The sequence below is a fragment of the Babylonia areolata genome, chromosome 23, assembly GCF_041734735.1.
Source record: "Babylonia areolata isolate BAREFJ2019XMU chromosome 23, ASM4173473v1, whole genome shotgun sequence".
Classification (NCBI taxonomy): domain Eukaryota; kingdom Metazoa; phylum Mollusca; class Gastropoda; order Neogastropoda; family Buccinidae; genus Babylonia; species Babylonia areolata.
This window is the reverse complement of record NC_134898.1, coordinates 26816883-26834382: the sequence shown is the minus strand read 5'-3', so window position 1 is coordinate 26834382 and position 17500 is coordinate 26816883. Positions and strand designations below refer to the sequence as shown.

At 44.4% G+C, this 17500-nt stretch overlaps 1 protein-coding gene across 6 annotated transcripts in view; it reads right to left on the bottom strand.

The window, feature by feature from the left end:
• The window catches only part of LOC143298055 (proline-rich protein 5-like), a 67471-nt gene that overhangs the window by 17052 nt on the left and 32919 nt on the right, over nucleotides 1–17500 (bottom strand). The window contains exon 1 of one of the 6 annotated variants that reach the window (XM_076610723.1): nucleotides 4562–5076. The exons of 3 other annotated variants lie outside the window; for them this stretch is intronic. The gene's annotated coding sequence lies outside the window, so the exon portion shown is untranslated. Of the gene's footprint in view, nucleotides 9–4561; nucleotides 5077–17500 lie in introns of those variants that run through there. 2 more of the 6 variants (XM_076610724.1, XM_076610722.1) reach the window with 2 other exon arrangements.

Below are 17500 nucleotides of genomic sequence, written 5' to 3'. Positions count from 1 at the left end.
TGTTATAGGATTTAAAAAAAAAAAAAAAATTTTCTATTACAAAGTGATCCATTCCCGCCATCCAGAAAGCCTGCACATTATCACATGACTTCTCCTTTTTCTTCTGCTCAAAGGTGATGATGATTTGGTCATTCAGTTCAATTAATCAAAATCGGATTTTCGGATCCCCCCCCCCCCCTCTCCCCCCCTCCCTCGGCTTAGCGTTACACCACAGATGAATCTAAAAAATGTAGCGATAGTCTTTTCCTTGTTTTCGTTCCTTCCTATGAACACACAGCAGTTTCAGTTCCAGTTCATTGTTTCAGGAAGGTGTTAAAGAGTGTGGGCGGATCCATATACGCCACACCATAGCTACTTTGAAAAAAAAGGAAGAAAAAAGAAGAAGAAGAAAAAAAAGGAGCACATATCTAACCTTCGCATAAACCCATCGCGCTGTTCAGGCCTTGAGAGACTGTGAGACAATATTGTTTACTGTTGCTTATATACACACACACACACACACACACACACACACACACACACACACACACACACACACACGTGAATGCATGTATATACAAGAACCCGCTGAAGGGATGTTGTGCCTGTGGCGGCAAGCAGCAACAACATTATCAACTGGTCCATCAATAGTGTAGTAACTTAGTGGTCGTGATAATGGCAGATGAAACTTAACATGATTATTATATATTTTCACCGCTTCAGAAAAAAACACACAACAGAACACACAACCCACAAGGCAGGAAATAGGAATTGGACGGTGACAGATGGTGATGGTGATGGCTGTGGTGGTGATGGTCATGGAAATGGATGGTGACAGAGGGTGGTGGTGTGGTGGTGGTGGTCATGGAAATGGACGGTGACAAATGGTGGTGGTGTGGTGGTGGTGGTCATGGAAATGGACGGTGACAAATGGTGGTGGTGTGGTGGTGATGGTCATGGAAATGGACGGTGACAAATGGTGGTGGTGTGGTGGTGGTGGTCATGGAAATGGACAGTGACAAATGGTGGTGGTGGTGGTCATGGAAATGGACAGTGACAAATGGTGGTGGTGGTGTGGTGATGGTCATGGAAATGGACGGTGAAAAATGGTGGTGGTGGTGGTCATGGAAATGGACGGTGACAAATGGTGGTGGTGTGGTGGTGATGGTCATGGAAATGGACGGTGACAAATGGTGGTGGTGGTGGTCATGGAAATGGACAGTGACAAATGGTGGTGGTGGTGTGGTGATGGTCATGGAAATGGACGGTGAAAAATGGTGGTGGTGTGGTGGTGGTGATGGTCATGGAAATGGACGGTGACAAATGGTGGTGGTGTGGTGGTGGTGATGGTCATGGAAATGGACGGTGACAAATGGTGGTGGTGTGGTGGTGGTGATGGTCATGGAAATGGACGGTGACAAATGGTGGTGGTGTGGTGGTGGTGGTGGTCATGGAAATGGACGGTGACAAATGGTGGTGGTCATGGAAATGGACGGTGACAAATTGTGGTGGTGGTGGTGATGGTCATGGAAATAGACGGTGACAAATGGTGGTGGTGGTGGTGATGGTCATGGAAATGGACGGTGACAAATTGTGGTGGTGGTGGTGATGGTCATGGAAATAGACGGTGACAAATGGTGGTGGTGGTGATGGAAATGGATAGTGACAAATGGTGGTGGTGTGGTGGTGGTGGTGATGGAAATGGATGGTGACAAATGGTGGTGGTGTGGTGGTGGTGGTGGTAATGGTGGTGATTGCTGATGGTGGTGGTGGTGGTAATGGTGGTGATTGTTGATGGTGGTGGTGATGGTGGTGGTGGTGATTGTTGATGGTGGTGGTAATCGTGGTGATTGTTGATGGTGGTGGTGGTAATGGTGGTGATTGTTGATGGCGGTGGTGATGGTGGTGGTGGTGGTAATGGTGGTGATTGCTGATGGTGGTGGTGGTGGTGGTGGTAATAATGGTGATTGTTGATGGTGGTGGTGATGGTGGTGGTGGTGATTGCTGATGGTGGTGGTGATGGTGGTAATGCAGGGAGGAACAGCGCAAAAATGTTAAGAAAAAGAGAGATAGGGTTAGAAGAGAGAAAGTCTAGAGGACAAGAGAAAGAGGGAAATTGAGAGAGAGGAAGAGAGAGAGACAGAGAGAGAGAGAGAGGAGAGAGAGAGAGAGGTGGGAAAGAAAGAGAGTTTGGAAAGAGAGAGAGAGAGAGAGAGAGAGAGAGAGAGAGGTGGGAAAGAGAGAAAGATATATATATATATATATATATAGAGAGAGAGAGAGAGAGAGAGAGAGAGAGAGAGAGAGAGAGAATACACACACACTACACAAGCATATGTGTACACACACACACACACACACACACACACACACACACAGATATATATATATATATATATATATATATATATATATACTAGACACAATCATATCAGACACAGATAGCACTGAAGACAAAGCACACACGCAAAGGGCAAAAGAGAGAGAGAGAGAGAGAGAGAGAGAGAGAGAGAGAGAGAGAGAGAGAGAGAGAGAGAGAGAGAGAAAGGGAAAAGAAACCAAAAAAAAAAAAAAAACAAAACAAAAAAACCCAATAACCCAGAAGACACCACGTGTTGAACAAAACAACACAAACAACCCCACACCACACACATTTTTCACACACGTTAGTCACTCAGTCACCGTCATGTGACGACCACTTGTGAGAAGCATGATCACAGAGGTAAACACCCCCCCCCCCACACCCACCCACACACACCCCCCCCCCCCCCCCCCTGATACCTCCCAGTGCCACTCCAACTCCGTATATAATATACAATTGCTCCCCCAGCATTTTACACCACTCACACCAACTGGCGACCGAACAACGTATGTACACGCTACAGAGCTGAGATCAGATGTTAAACGTTGGCCGAGTGGGAATGCGCCCGATTAGGAAGCAACTGTCCCCGTGTTCGATTTTCACACCATCCCTCTTCCACTGTCATTATCTTTGACTGGTAGTAGTGTGGGTGCTAGTATTTCGGATGAGACGGTAAACCGAGGTCCCGTGCGCAGCATGCATTCAGCGCACGTAAAAGAACCCACGTCAACAGGGTTGTCGCTCTGTCAACAGGCTTCGTCTGTCCGCAGTCCTAGCGTCGGCAGTTCACAGGGAACCATCGATGTAAGGTCGGTAGGAAGGCCACTCACCGGAGGAGACCCTGCACTGCGGGTACGTCACTTCGGTGGTTGCTCATTTTTTTTTTGTTCTTGTGTTGATTTCAACCATTCGCATTCTCAGTGCGTGTCTTGCGCTGTATTATGCTTAAGAGGTGTAGTTAATTATTTATCTTGTTCCATTGTTTAATATTTCATTACATGTTAAACTTTTTCAGAAGCCTAGAGTAGGCTCTCAAGGCTGTCCGGCGCGTTTGGGTTCATGCGAAGGTCATGCATCTCCCTCCTCCCCCACCCGCCCCCACCACCTTTTTGTTCAAAGCAGATGTAGTGTAGCGCATATGTGTCAGTCCGCATGTTTTGACACCTCCTTGAAACAAACATCTTAAAAACTTCTATCAGGCGTATATGTTGCATCAGCAGGCTACAGTTCCACACACACACACACACAAAATGCTGATGTATGTTCAACGTCTAAATACTAACACGAGAAAGCACTGTTCCAGGATAAGAGTTACTAACATGTGGAATAAACTGTCACCTGAATTAAAAACTAATACCAACTATCAATACATTCAAGAGTCATCAGTCCTGGACGATTCCTCAAAATTCTTCAGATGCTTTGACGACGAGTAAAAAATCGGCAAATTTTATTGGGCTTAGAACTATGGCCGAATGCGTCATTACAAGATATTTTATAAAAACAGGGGAGAAATTGTTCAAAAGCTTTAAAGACCGTTCGGTGCCTACACCACCACCACTACTACTACTAGGAGCCTACTACAACCCCTACAGTTTCAGTTTCAGTTTCAGTAGCTCAAAGAGGCGTCACTGCGTTCGGACAAAACCATATACGCTACACCACATCTGCCAAGCAGATAGGCGCCTGACCAGCAGCGTAACCCAACGCGCTTAGTCAAGCCTTGAGAAAAAAGAAGAAAAAAAAGGGGGGAATAAATAATAGATAAGCTTACATAAATAAATAAATAATAATTATAATATAGAAAAAGGTAGTAGTAATAATAATAGTAATAATAATATCTAAAAAACAAAAAAACAAAAAAACAACAACCTACAACCACTCACTACTACTACTACTACTACTACTAGTACTGCCACTACAACTACTACTACTCGGAGCCAACTTACTACAGCTCAGTGCTACTACAGTAGGAACTGTACGCATTAGGCAGTAAAGCTGTCAACAGAACAGCAAAACCTGAGGCTGTCATCAGCAACACTTTCAACACTTGTCAAAAGCACAAATGCCACACGACACTCTTCGTATATATATATATATATATATATATATATATATATATATATATATATATATATATATATATATATATATATATATATATACTGCCAATAAGATATCGCATCCTGAAACTGATAAACCAAAAGCAACGAGTCCACTCACAAACACGAAACCGATGAAACGTAATTATAATACTGACACAGCGCTTTCCCTGCAAATGGCTCGGTCCCGTTTTCTTTCGCAAGTGGACACACACACACACACAGAGTTTCAAACCACAGACGAAGCTGACGAATACGTAATAGGCTTTCCTTGCCAATTTGCTGTTGTTGGTTGAAATGTTTTTCTTCTCACTCGGAGTGGGGAAGATTCTCACGAAATCAACACAGTGGATGATGAGCGCCCAGTGGCAGCCGTCAGTCGGCTCTACCCAGGTAGGCAGCCTGTTGTGCAAATGACCCCGTGTTTGTAAACCGCTTTGAGCTTGGTCTCCGACCGAGGATAGGCGCTATGTATGTATCCATTCCACTGGTTTTCCCACCCTTATATATATATATATATATATATTTTTTTTTTTTAAACACACTGTGACGATAACTGCTCTGTCTCTAACCACTACACACTGTAAGAGGGAAGGTCCAGCCACAGAGACAGGCGACACATAGACCCGTGCACATAGAGACATAGACCTACATACATGGACAACCTTGTGACTGTGAGTTCATTAAGCGAGGCACAGGGTTTATCTCGAGAATTGTGTGTGTGTGTGTGTGTGTGTGTGTGTGTGTGTGTGTGTGTGTGTGTGTGTGACCTGACCCCAGTTCGTGCAGTGGTGTGACAATTGTAGGTCGTGAACACTTATCACCACACTTTCTATGTCTTCACTGTCTCACACAGGCAGTTGTAGTCGTATCTGCTGTCAACAGCAACAATGTCTTCCCACAACACTTCTTTCTTCCCCCCTTTTTCCTTTTTGTTTTGTTTCAGTTTCTCATCTGCGTGTGCACTGGTTCTTCGTGCGTTGACCACCTGTTGCAACAGTGGTGGCCTCGTCACTTACAAGATGCCGGCGGACTTGTCGCTTTGTACACGTGCATTGCAAACCTTCTTAGCGTGTGCGTGCACGAATGGAGCGATGCTCTATAAAGGAAAGAGAGAGAGAGAGAGAGAGAGAGAGAGAGAGAGAGAGTGTGTGTTGTGTGTGTGTTTTTTTGTTTTTTTTTGTTTTTGGTGTGTGTGTGTGTGTGTGTGTGTGTGTGTGTGTGTGTGTGATATATATCAAGCTGAAACAAAAGACATCTGTACTGAAGTACTGGCATGACTTTTCATTTGGCGACTTTTAACACATGGTATGACAAGAAAACAACAACAATTGTTAAGTGTGTGTGTGTGTGTGTGTGTGTGTGTGTGTGTGTGTGTGTGTGTGTGTGTATGCGCGTGCGTTCGTGCGTGCGTGCGTGGTAGTGGTGTTTGGTGGTGTATGGTAGTGGTGTGTGGTGGTGGGTGGTGGGTCGTTGTTGTTGGTGGTAGTGGCGTGTGGATGTGTGGTGGTAGTGAAAGTCTGTTGTGGTGGTGACAGATGGTTGGGCTATAAAGCGCGCGCGCGCGCGTGTGTATGTGTGTGTGTGCTTGTGCGTGTGTGTGTGTGTGTGTGTGTGTGTGTGTGTGTGTGTGTGTGTGTGTGTGTGTGTGTGTGTGTGTGAGTGTGTGATGTCAAGCTGAAACAAAAGACGTTTGAAGTGCTGTAGTGCTGACCAAGAGCTGTGTTGTTCCATGTAAGCTTAATGGGCAGTGAGAGAAAAAGAAAAAAGGACTGGAGCGTTCGTTAAGTACAAAGACGTTCACTAAACACCCTGTCATTATCGTCTTCCTTGCAACACTTATCCCGCTTACCCCGCCTCTGTTCCCCCTCCCCCATACCACTCCTCCCTCTCCCCGTCCACCCTCCCCCATCCTCCCTCTCCCACGTACATGTCAACACATGATCACACAGTGTACACACACAGACACGCACGCACGCACGCACGCACGCACGCACGCACGCACGCACGCACACGCACATACATACATGCATGCCTACACACATTCATTCACGCACACACACACACACACACACACACACACACGCACACACACGCACATACATACATGCATACCTACACACATTCATTCACACACACACACACACACACACACACACACACACACACACACGCACACACACGCACATACATACATGCATGCCTACACACATTCACACACACACACACACGCACACACACCACACACACACCCGCACGCACACACACACATACACGCGGGCACGTACACACACACACACACACACACACGCACATCCACGTACGCACGTACGCGCACACACACACGCACGCACGCACGCACACACACAAACACGCACGCACACACACGCACGCACGCACGCACACACACACGCACATACATACATACATGCCTACGCACATTCACACACACACACCACACACACGCACACACACACACACAAACACACACGCACACATCCGCACGCACACACACACACATACACGCGGGCACGTACACACACACACACACACATGCACGCACGCACGTACGCGCACATACACAAACACGCACGCACACACACACACACACACACTGACTGACTGACTGAAACCATTTATTGTCAGATTAACTGTTTGTTGTACTGACATTTTCGCAACCATTTGAATAAAATATTAACTGAGCAACACAAGGAAAATTCTGATTTGAGGAAGGTATGATTTAAAAAACAAAAACAAAAAAATAACAAAAAAAACAAAAACAAAAAAAAACAAAACATTTAACAAGTCAAGGTACCAAATTTCATTAATATCATTATCTCCAAAAAATATTCTAACGCGCGCACATACTCACATACGTTTCTCCCCCACCCTCTCTCTACATACATCCATGCATGCACACAAATGCCCATTATAATTCCCCTACCTCATTCCCCTGCCCACTCACACACACACACACACACACACACACACACACACACACACACACACACATATTCACACTGTCTCTCACTCTTTCTCATCAAATTAAGGTTTCGTAATGTAATCAAGACGACATATTACCTGTTAGGGTCGAACAGTTCCACTAATTAGAATAATGGGAACTTTGCTCTACAAGTAAATCTGACGCTATCACCCAAAACGAAACACTACTTTGGATTAAATAAAACAGAGGGGAACCTCTGCAACAGAAAGGGGATGAAACAAATTAGAAAAACCGACCAATTGGATGGCTTTTAATTAGGTCAACTGCGGTTTTTGTCAGAGACCAACCATTTTCTTTGCTAGGGTGAAAAACGCTGGACATGACTAATGGAAGATTAAAGGCTGTAATCATATCATGAAGGGGTTTGAAATGTAAATGTGTATCTGGACATTCGAGCAAAAAATGTGGGATGTCAAGGGTCTTAAATACATAGTGGTGACGGTTTCAAAAATCTGCATAACCATGCATTAGTTCTTAGCCTGTGTGTCAAGTTTCTTGTGGAAATTGATCCTGGGGGGTTCGTGCCTTTTCTTGTTGGAAGAGAGAGATCCCACCAAAGCTTCTTTTTTGAGTTTTCTAAGAACTGTTTCTGTCTGAAATTCCAGATATATGTTGAGAGAATAGTACAAGCTTCAGAAACAGAAATAGGAATATTGTGAGTGATTGAATCTGAATTGTTCGATGCCGCTTCCTTGGCACAAAAATCGGCCATTTCGTTGCCACGAAGATTAGAATGTCCAGGAACCCACAAGAGTGAAATGTCGGAGCCTCGCATAATTAACTGGTGGATTAAATACAAAATTTCGTACATAATATCTGCTCGTTCAGATGAAGATTGATTATTTAAAGCCATCAATGCTGATTTTGAATCAGACAGTATAAGGATTTTTGCAGGCACAAGAGGCATATCACTAAAAAAGGTGAAAGCCATCAGAATTGCAAACAATTCAGCAGTAAAAATTGAACAACCTTTAGTTAAGTGGAATCTCTTTTTAATGTTAAGCTCGGGGATTACAAAAGCGGCTCCAACTTCAGAGTTACTACTAATTGATCCATCTGTGAAAACACGGAGGTAATATTTGAAACGTGTATGAATTAGTTCTTTGGCCCGAGAGGCAATAATGAGTGGACTGTCACTCTTTTTTAATTGTCCATATGTAAAAATAATATTTGCTTGCTCAGTCAGCCAAGGCGGATGAAAACAATTCGGAATTTTCGCAATCTGGGAAAGAGGCAGACTGCAACTCTCAAAGACTGACTTAGTAAAATCGAACAAGGACGTGTATACAGCTTTGTTACGAATTTCTCTACAGATGTACGTTTCTTCATCAATTTCAGAGACAACCGAATTTGGAACAGCTCTAGCCCTTACCATGTAGTTACAGGCACATAATTTCCTGTGTTCAGGTAATGGCAAAACACCAGCTTCTTTGTACGTTTTGTCGATTGAAGCCCATCGCGGTAACCCAAGTGCAATCTTAAAAGCTAAGGAATCAATACTTGTCAGTTTATGAAGATCAGAGTTTGAAGCAGTGAAATAGATTTCCTGACCATATGATATAATTGAGCGGACTAGTCCCATTCCAGCATTGATCAGATTATTGCCACAATTTATAACAGGGATTCCAGAAAGCACACGTAATAGAGCGATTTTCTTCCTCGCTTTCTCAATAAGGTAGTTTATATGCTTAGTCCAAAAAAGTTTATAATGGAAGATTTCACCTGTTTATTCGGATATATGATAGTGTCATTTACCTGTATTTTAATAGCATCCCTACCTTCAAATTCAATCAACTTTTTAGTAAATATGACGAAAACAGTCTTTTCAGCAGACAGGAGAAAACCACTTTCCTTCATATATTCCACAATGTTGTCGATGGCATCTTGAAAATGCTTAATAATTTTATTTCGTTTTGATGTATTTTTTGTAATATTACAGTTTACATTCTTCCAGAGAGCTATGTCATCTGCATAAGCTACTAATGTGGCACCATTTGTGTTGATATTTTTCATATCATAAAGCATTAGTGAAAACAGAGTGGGAGAAATCACACTTCCCTGGGGAACACCCATATTGACGGACCTTGATCTGGATAATATACCCCCTAATCTCACCTGGAATGTCCTCTGGGATAAGAATGACTTAAGAAATTTTAGAAATCGACCTCCCAACCCTACTGTATTTGCTTTATGAATCAATTTATAGTGCCACACAGAGTCATAGGCTCTATGAATATCAAAGAAAGTTGCGACCGTGGAGTGACGCTTTGCGAGTGCCTTCTTAACATGAGAAGTTAGATGGACGACATGATCAGTAACACCCCTACCTCTTCTAAAACCAGCCTGGAAAGTAGGTAAAATTCCTTTCTTCTCCAGAAAGTGTTCTAATCTAGTTTTCAAAATTCTTTCAAAAACCTTCCCAAGATGGGGAGTTAACGAAACAGGTCGGTAACTGGAAGGGCTAGATTTAGGTTTTCCTTGTTTGTGAATAGGTACTATGGTTGCTTTCTTCCAATCAGTTGGAAGGATACCAGAATTCCAGCAAATCTGAAAAAAAACTAACACTCTTTTTAAAAAGATATTTGGAAAATGTCTGATCATGTTGTACGATATTGGATCTGAGCCTGTCGCAACTTTCCCTGACTTAACAGCATTGAGAGCACGGTATAGATCCCCCAGCGTTAGGTCTGCATTAATGTAAGATGCACTGCTATCATTCTTATCCATTTCACAGGGGCAGTTCATATCTTCAAACTGTTTCCTTCTCTTTTGCTCATAGGATGGCAAGTATTCTGTCTGACTCATTTTTGCGAATGTATCCGCAAATAACTCGGCTTTCTCTTCCCTAGTTTTATACACCATATCATTTTCATACAAAGGAGGATCAGGAAGATTATAGACACCCTTTATTTGCTTTATTTCTCCCCACAGTTTTGAAGAGGCAGTTGGGTTGCTAGTACAGTCGTTAATCAGATTTGTGTAGTACATCTTTTTGGCAGCAGCCACTGTTTTATTACTAAAACTATTAGCCTGTTTATACTTGTTGTGCAGTTCTGATACTCTTTCTTTGGATTCGATTTTTCGATACCTATGCCAGTTTTTGAAAGCCTCTGTTTTCTTTTTGACTGCTATTTCACATGAGCTGTTCCACCAAGGATTACCAGACCGTTTTGGATTGGCTATATACTTTACTTTTGGAATTGAACCATCAGCAGCCTTCAGAATAACATTCCTTAGAGACCGATAACAAATTTCTAAATCTTCTTGTGATGTAACATCAGTGTTGAAATTTAAATCAGCAGAGTAATAAGCCAGCATATTACCAAACAGATCCCAGTTTGCTTTCTTTTCATTATATTTCAACCCCATATTATCTTTAATTATGATCTCATGTTTTACAGACAATACCATTTCAACTGGAAGGTGGTCACTCCCCAGTGGTGTTTTGAGAACTTGCCATTCACAGTATGGATTTATATCAGTCGACACCAAAGAAATGTCTATTGAAGAATTTTTTTGATCTGCCCGATCAGCGATTCTTGTTATTGAACCATCATTTAATATAGTTAAGTTAGAATGAACTATGGTATTCGCTAGATATTCATTGTTGGTTGTGAATTCGCAATTTTTGTCCGACCACAAGGCATGGTGCGCATTAAAATCCCCTAGAATTATCCAGCTATGGGATAAATCTAAATCCATTAACCAGTCAGCTTCACCTCTTGAAACTCCATCAGGGTAGTAACAGTTAACTACAATTAATGTTTTATCTAAGACAGAAAGCTCTATAGTTGAAGAATACAAACGTTTGTCTATACTATAACATGGTGGTTTTCTAGCTTTATATATGATTGAATCTGAAATATAGGTTGCAACTTTAACTTTTCCTTTGCGCTCTGTTTCATCAATAACTGGAGGGTAGAAGTAACCCTCTAACTTAGGGAGATTGCTTTTATAACAATTGAGGGACTGGAGGGCAATTATATGATAGTTGTGATCTTGCAGAAAATGGATCAGATAGTCAAAATTACATTTACTTCTACAGTTCCATTGCAAAAAGCGAAATAGGCCTGCGCCACACCCATCATCATTACATCCTGCTGTCTGCATAAGTGAATAGATACATAGAATAAAGAGTATCTGTCTAATGTACTTCAGGAAAAGAAAAAATAAAGACACATTTACCTTACATACAATCATTTGGAATTCACACGGCAATTTGACAATATTGATTTCAGTTCAGAGATGGAGGACGTCATGACGCCCGTTATGGTTTTCATGATGCTGACAAACTGATAAGAAAGGTTTTCCAAAAACGTGATTATACTTCCAAGTACAAAATCAGAAGGATCGGAAATTGCAGACGCTGGTGAGATTGATTCTTTTCTCTGATTGGAGTTGGTCTTCACAAATGTTGGTTGACGTGTATTGACAGGGGTTTTGCAGGATGGTGTTGATTGTTCTGAACAGCTTGATGTTTGATCAGATGCAGACTGCTGTGAGCTCATATGTTTCCGTAATGGTGTTGACTGTTCTGAACAGCTAGATGATTTGCCAGATTTGTTATTTTCTTGTGTGTTGTCAGTTCTATCTTCCAATGTAAACCTGTCCTTGTCTGTCTTGTCTGTCTCCAACGGGTGTTTGGACCCATGTAGTAATTTTCCATGCACGTTCTTGGCAGTTACAGTTGGCGGGATATCCCTGACTGGAGATTTAGTGATGCCATTTCTTAGTGCTAATGCATATGACTTTGGATTATTAGTGGTAGGTTTAATTTTTTCCTCGCCCGCTAGAGACCGGCTGTCTGCGTCTTGGTTCACTGACTGTGCCCGGGCTAGAGCGATGGCTTCAACATATGGCATATGACTGGATGATTTTATTTTACCGGCAAGTACTCTAATTTTATACTCGGGGCAGCCAGGGAAAGAAGCTGCATGATTCCCTTGACAATTCACACATTTTTTGGAATGCGCACAGGTGTGAGCATCATGGCCAGGGAGACCACATCTTCCGCATACTTGTTTGGCTCGGCACGCATTTTTGGTGTGTCCCAAACGGTTGCAGCGGGTGCATCGAAATACCTGTGGGACGTAGGATTTCACCGCGAATGACTGATACCCTAATGAGATTTGCTTCGGAAGACTGCGTGTCAAAAAGGTAATCTTAACGGCGCGCGATTCGCTTCCATCCTTATTTTTTAGTCTTTTCATAGATTTAACATTTGTAAATTCTCTTTGAAGTTCTAAGAGATTGGTTTCCAGGGGGATTGGTTTTATCACCCCTTCAGTAAAAACCTCCGGAACTGAACATTTGATAGTTATGCCAGCCAAACTTTCACATTTTAGAAGTGATTTTTGCTGATCAGCAGAAGTACAACCGATCAGCCACTTACCCGATGACAGCTGTTTTTGACCGAGGATGGGACCAATAGTGTTGTTCCATAATTTTTTACTGAGGATTCCAATACCACTCAGTGTGGCCGATCCCTTTTTTGTGTCCTCCAAAAGGACTGGAAATTGAAACGAAACAGAAGTTTCATTTGACACTGTAGGCCAGGATGACGGCGTGGTCTCCCTGTCACAAGACATATCCTCTGATTTGGACGAACAAGGTGGGGACGATGGAGATGATGACGATGATGAGTTGGACATAGATACATGTTCATCTCTCTCTTTGAGAATTTCTTCAATGAAAAATGATTTTAACCTGTTTATCAGATGTTTTTTCTTCCCATGTTTGGGGAGATTATTTTCAGATAGTAGTTTCTTCAATTGAGAAACTTTGGTCTGATTTAAAAGATCTGGGTTTTCCAGGAATGCATTGAAGGTTGTGACGTTTGACATCACTGCGTCATGTATTAAAAACAAACAAGCAAAATGAATGGATGAATAGATAAATGATATTAATAATAATAAACAAAGTAAAAGGTAAAACTGCAATAGTCCACACTGTCACAAATATCGATACCTAACTTTGTTGAATGTTAGAATTATATTCTGAAACTAAATTTGGTGACAGGAAAGCTAGCTTATTATAGTAAATTTAGAAACCTACTTATATTCACCGAAAATAAATCTAATATATCCTCAACATGTCACAGTCTTCTCTTCAACATACACAGGCACACCAATACATTACGTCTGTAAAATTAACAGATTCAAATGTTAAATGTTCAGGCTCCGGCTGCCCCAAGTCGGTAGCAAGGTCGGCGACGTTTAATTTAGTGAATGTTGTCACATTTTAAAATGTTATGGGCACCGTTTGTGAAAAAGTACCAAGGAAAACGTGTGTCGACAACTAGACCTGCGGAGTGATAGATCTGTCTGTTTATGTATTGGCGCGTGTGGAGAATCGACGCTGACGGGGGCATCCGACAATTCCGAGAGATGACGTTGCAAACTATACACACACACACACGCACACACACAGACACACACACACACACACACACACACACACACACACACACACGCACACACACACACACACACACACACACACACACACACACTTTTTTACATTATACTTGTCCCAGCGCTTGTTTCTGACTTCCATTTTTTTCTCTCTCCGCCATAAGAATAATGAAATTCGTAACGAGAACAACAGACAAAGTTGTTGTTGGTGATGATGACGATGAAAAATTTGATGATGATGACGAACTATTGCTCTTATTGATTTTCCTTCTATCTAAGCATTCGCCACGGACAAAGTTAAAATAGAAGAAAAAAAGTTATCATCTGCCTTTCGTATTGTGTGTGTGTGTGTGTGTGTGTGTGTGTGTGTGTGTGTGTGTGTGTGTGTGTGTGTGTGTGTGTATGTGTGTATGTCTGTGAGTGTGTGTGTGTGTGTGTGTGTGTGTGTGTGTGTGTGTATGTGTGTGTGTGTGTGTGTGTGTGTGTGTGTGTGTGTGTGTGTGTGTGTGTGTGTGTGTGTGTGTACTGCCCAGTTTTCAGGCATGGAGTCAGGAAATGCACCGGTAGCTGCATAAAAAAACCCAAAACAAAATCACTTATTTGGTTTAAAGATTCGTCGTCGCAAACTTAAGTCATACAAACGTATTCCTTATCATTGATTTCAGAATCAAAATCTTCTGTTTGATCGTCGACCATGAAACGCATCATACAATAAATGGCACATTTTCAACATGGCCTGACTGTCTCTTTCTCCTCCTCTGTGAAAATATAGAGCTGCCTGCCTGTCTGTCTGCCTGCCTGCCCGTCTGTCTGCCTGTCTGTCTGCCTTTGTAGTCAGTAGTAAACGGTCTTCTTCTTCTTCTGCGTTCGTGGCTGTAACTCCCACGTTCACTCGTTTGCACACGAGTGGGCTTTTACGTGTATGACCGTTTTGACCCCGCCATGTGGGCAGCCATACTCCGCTTTCGGGGGTGTGCATGCTGGGTATGTTCTTGTTTCCATAACCCACCGAACGCTGACATGGATTACAGGATCTTTAACGTGCGTATTTGATCTCCTGCTTGCATATACACACGAAGGGGGTTCAGGCACTAGCAGGTCTGCACATATGTTGACCTGGGAGATCGTAAAAATCTCCACCCTTCACCCACCAGACGCCGTCACCGTGATTCGAACCCGGGACCCTCAGATTGACAGTCCAACGCTTTAACCACTCGGCTATTGCGCCCGTCGTAGTAAACGGTAGAATAGACTGTCACTTTCTGCCCCCCCCCATCCCCCCGCCCTCGTCTTTCCCACTGCTTCCTTCCCCCTCCCTTCCCCCCGACCCTCTCCCGGACTTACACAGTCTTCACAGTACAAAAACCATGTTCATTGCTTTTTTTTTCTTCTTCTTTCTGTCTCGTCGGCGATCATGCGAGTGAGAGGTGGAGGTGGGTGATGTGTGGTGGTGGTTGGTGTGTGGTGGTAGTGGTGTGTGGTGGTGGTGGTGTGTGGTGGTTGGTAGTGGTGTGTGGTGGTGGTGTTTGGTAGTGGGCGATGTTAGTGGTGGTTGGTAGTGGTGTGGGGTGGTGGGTGATGTTAGTGGTGGTTGGTAGTGGTGGTGGGTGGTTGTGGTGTGTGGTGGTGGGTGTTGTGGTGTGTGGTGGTGGGTGATGGTAGTGGTGGTGGTGAAGTGTGGCAGTTGGTTGTGGTGGGTGGTTGTGGTGTGTGGTGGTGGTGTGTGGTAGTGGGTGATGGTAGGTGGTGGTGTGTGGTGGTGGTGGTAGTTGTGGCTGATGGTAGTGGGTGGTGTGTGGTGGTGGGTGGTAGTGGCGTGTGGTGGTGGGTGGTAGTGGTGTGTGGTGGTGTTGGTAGTGGTCGTGGGTGATGGTAGTGGTGTGTGGTGGTGGGTGGTAGTGGCGTGTGGTGGTGGGTGGTAGTGGTGTGTGGTGGTGGTGGTAGTGGTGTGTGGTGGTGGATGGTTGTGGTGTGTGGTGGTGGTGGTAGTGGTGTGTGGTGGTGTTGGTAGTGGTCGTGGGTGATGGTAGTGGTGTGTGGTGCTGGGTGGTAGTGGCGTGTGGTGGTGGGTGGTAGTGGTGTGTGGTGGTGGGTGGTGGGTGGTAGTGGTGTGTGGTGGTGGGTGGTAGTGGTGTGTGGTGGTGGGTGGTGGGTAATAGTGGTGTGTGGTGGTAGGTGGTAGTGGTGTGTGGTGGTGGTGGTAGTGGTGTGTGGTGGTGGTGGTAGTGGTCGTGGGTGATGGTAGTGGTGTGTAGTGGTGGTGGTAGTGGTGTGTGGTGGTGGGTGGTTGTGGTGTGTGGTGGTGGTGGTAGTGGTGTGTGGTGGTCGTGGTTGTGGTGTGTGGTGGTGGGTGGTTGTGGTGTGTGGTGGTGGGTGGTAGTGGTGTGTGGTGGTGGGTGGTAGTGGTGTGTGGTGGTCGTGGTTGTGGTGTGTGGTGGTGGGTGGTTGTGGTGGGTGGTGGTGGGTGGTGGTGGTGTGTGGTGGTGGTGGTAGTGGTGTGTGGTGGTGGTGGTAGTGGTGTGTGGTGGTGGGTGGTTGTGGTGTGTGGTGGTGGGTGGTGGTGGTGGTGGTAGTGGTGTGTGGTGGTGGGTGATGGTAGTGGTGGTGGTGGTAGTGGTGTGTGGTGGTGGTTGTGGTGTGTGGTGGTGGGTGGTGGTAGTGGTGTGTGGTGGTAGTGGTGTGTGGTGGTGGGTGATGGTAGTGGTGTTGGTAGTTGTGGGTAATGGTAGTGGGAGGTATTTGGTGGTGGTGGTTTTATAGTTGTGTGTGGTGTGTAGCTGAAAGTGGTGTGTGGTGGCAGTGGTGGGTTGTGTGTGGTGGTGGTGGGTTGGTGGTGGTGGTAGCGTGTGGTGGTGGTAGTGTGTGGTGGTGGTGGTGGTAGTGTGTGGTGGTGGTAGTGTGTGGTGGTGGTGGTGGTGGTAGTGTGTGGTGGGTGGTTGTGGTGTGTGGTGGGTGGTAGTGGTGTGTGGTGGTGGGTGGTGGTAGTGGTGTGTGGTGGTGGGTGATGGTAGTGGTGGTGGTAGTTGTGGGTAATGGTAGTGGGAGGTATTTGGCGGTGGTGGTTTTATAGTTGTGTGTGGTGTGTAGCTGAAAGTGGTGTGTGGTGGCAGTGGTGGGTTGTGTGTGGTGGGTTGGTGGTGGTGGTGGTGGTAGTGTGTGGTGGTGGTAGTGTGTGGTGGTGGTGGAGCTTCAAAGAAAGTCGGTGGTGGTGGAGACAGATGGTCGGGGTGTATAAACACAATGTGTTGTTTATCACCAGTGTGGCATGTGGCCTCCGAGCGGCCCCGGCAATAAATGTGTGTGTCATTTTGCATACCATGATACATGCAGGCGCATACGTCGACACAGACACTCTGGCACACATACACTTACAAGTACACACTCACACATACACGTACAGCTACGCACGCACACACACACACACACATACAAACAAACACATACACACATTCACGCGTACACACACATACACATTCACACACATACGACGCGTCCATATTATACACACATACATACACACATACACGCGTTCACAATCACATACCCTTTCACACAGATACAAAAACACTTACACACGTCCACACAAATACACAGACACACACGCATATATACATACACACATTCACACACACCCAAGCACACA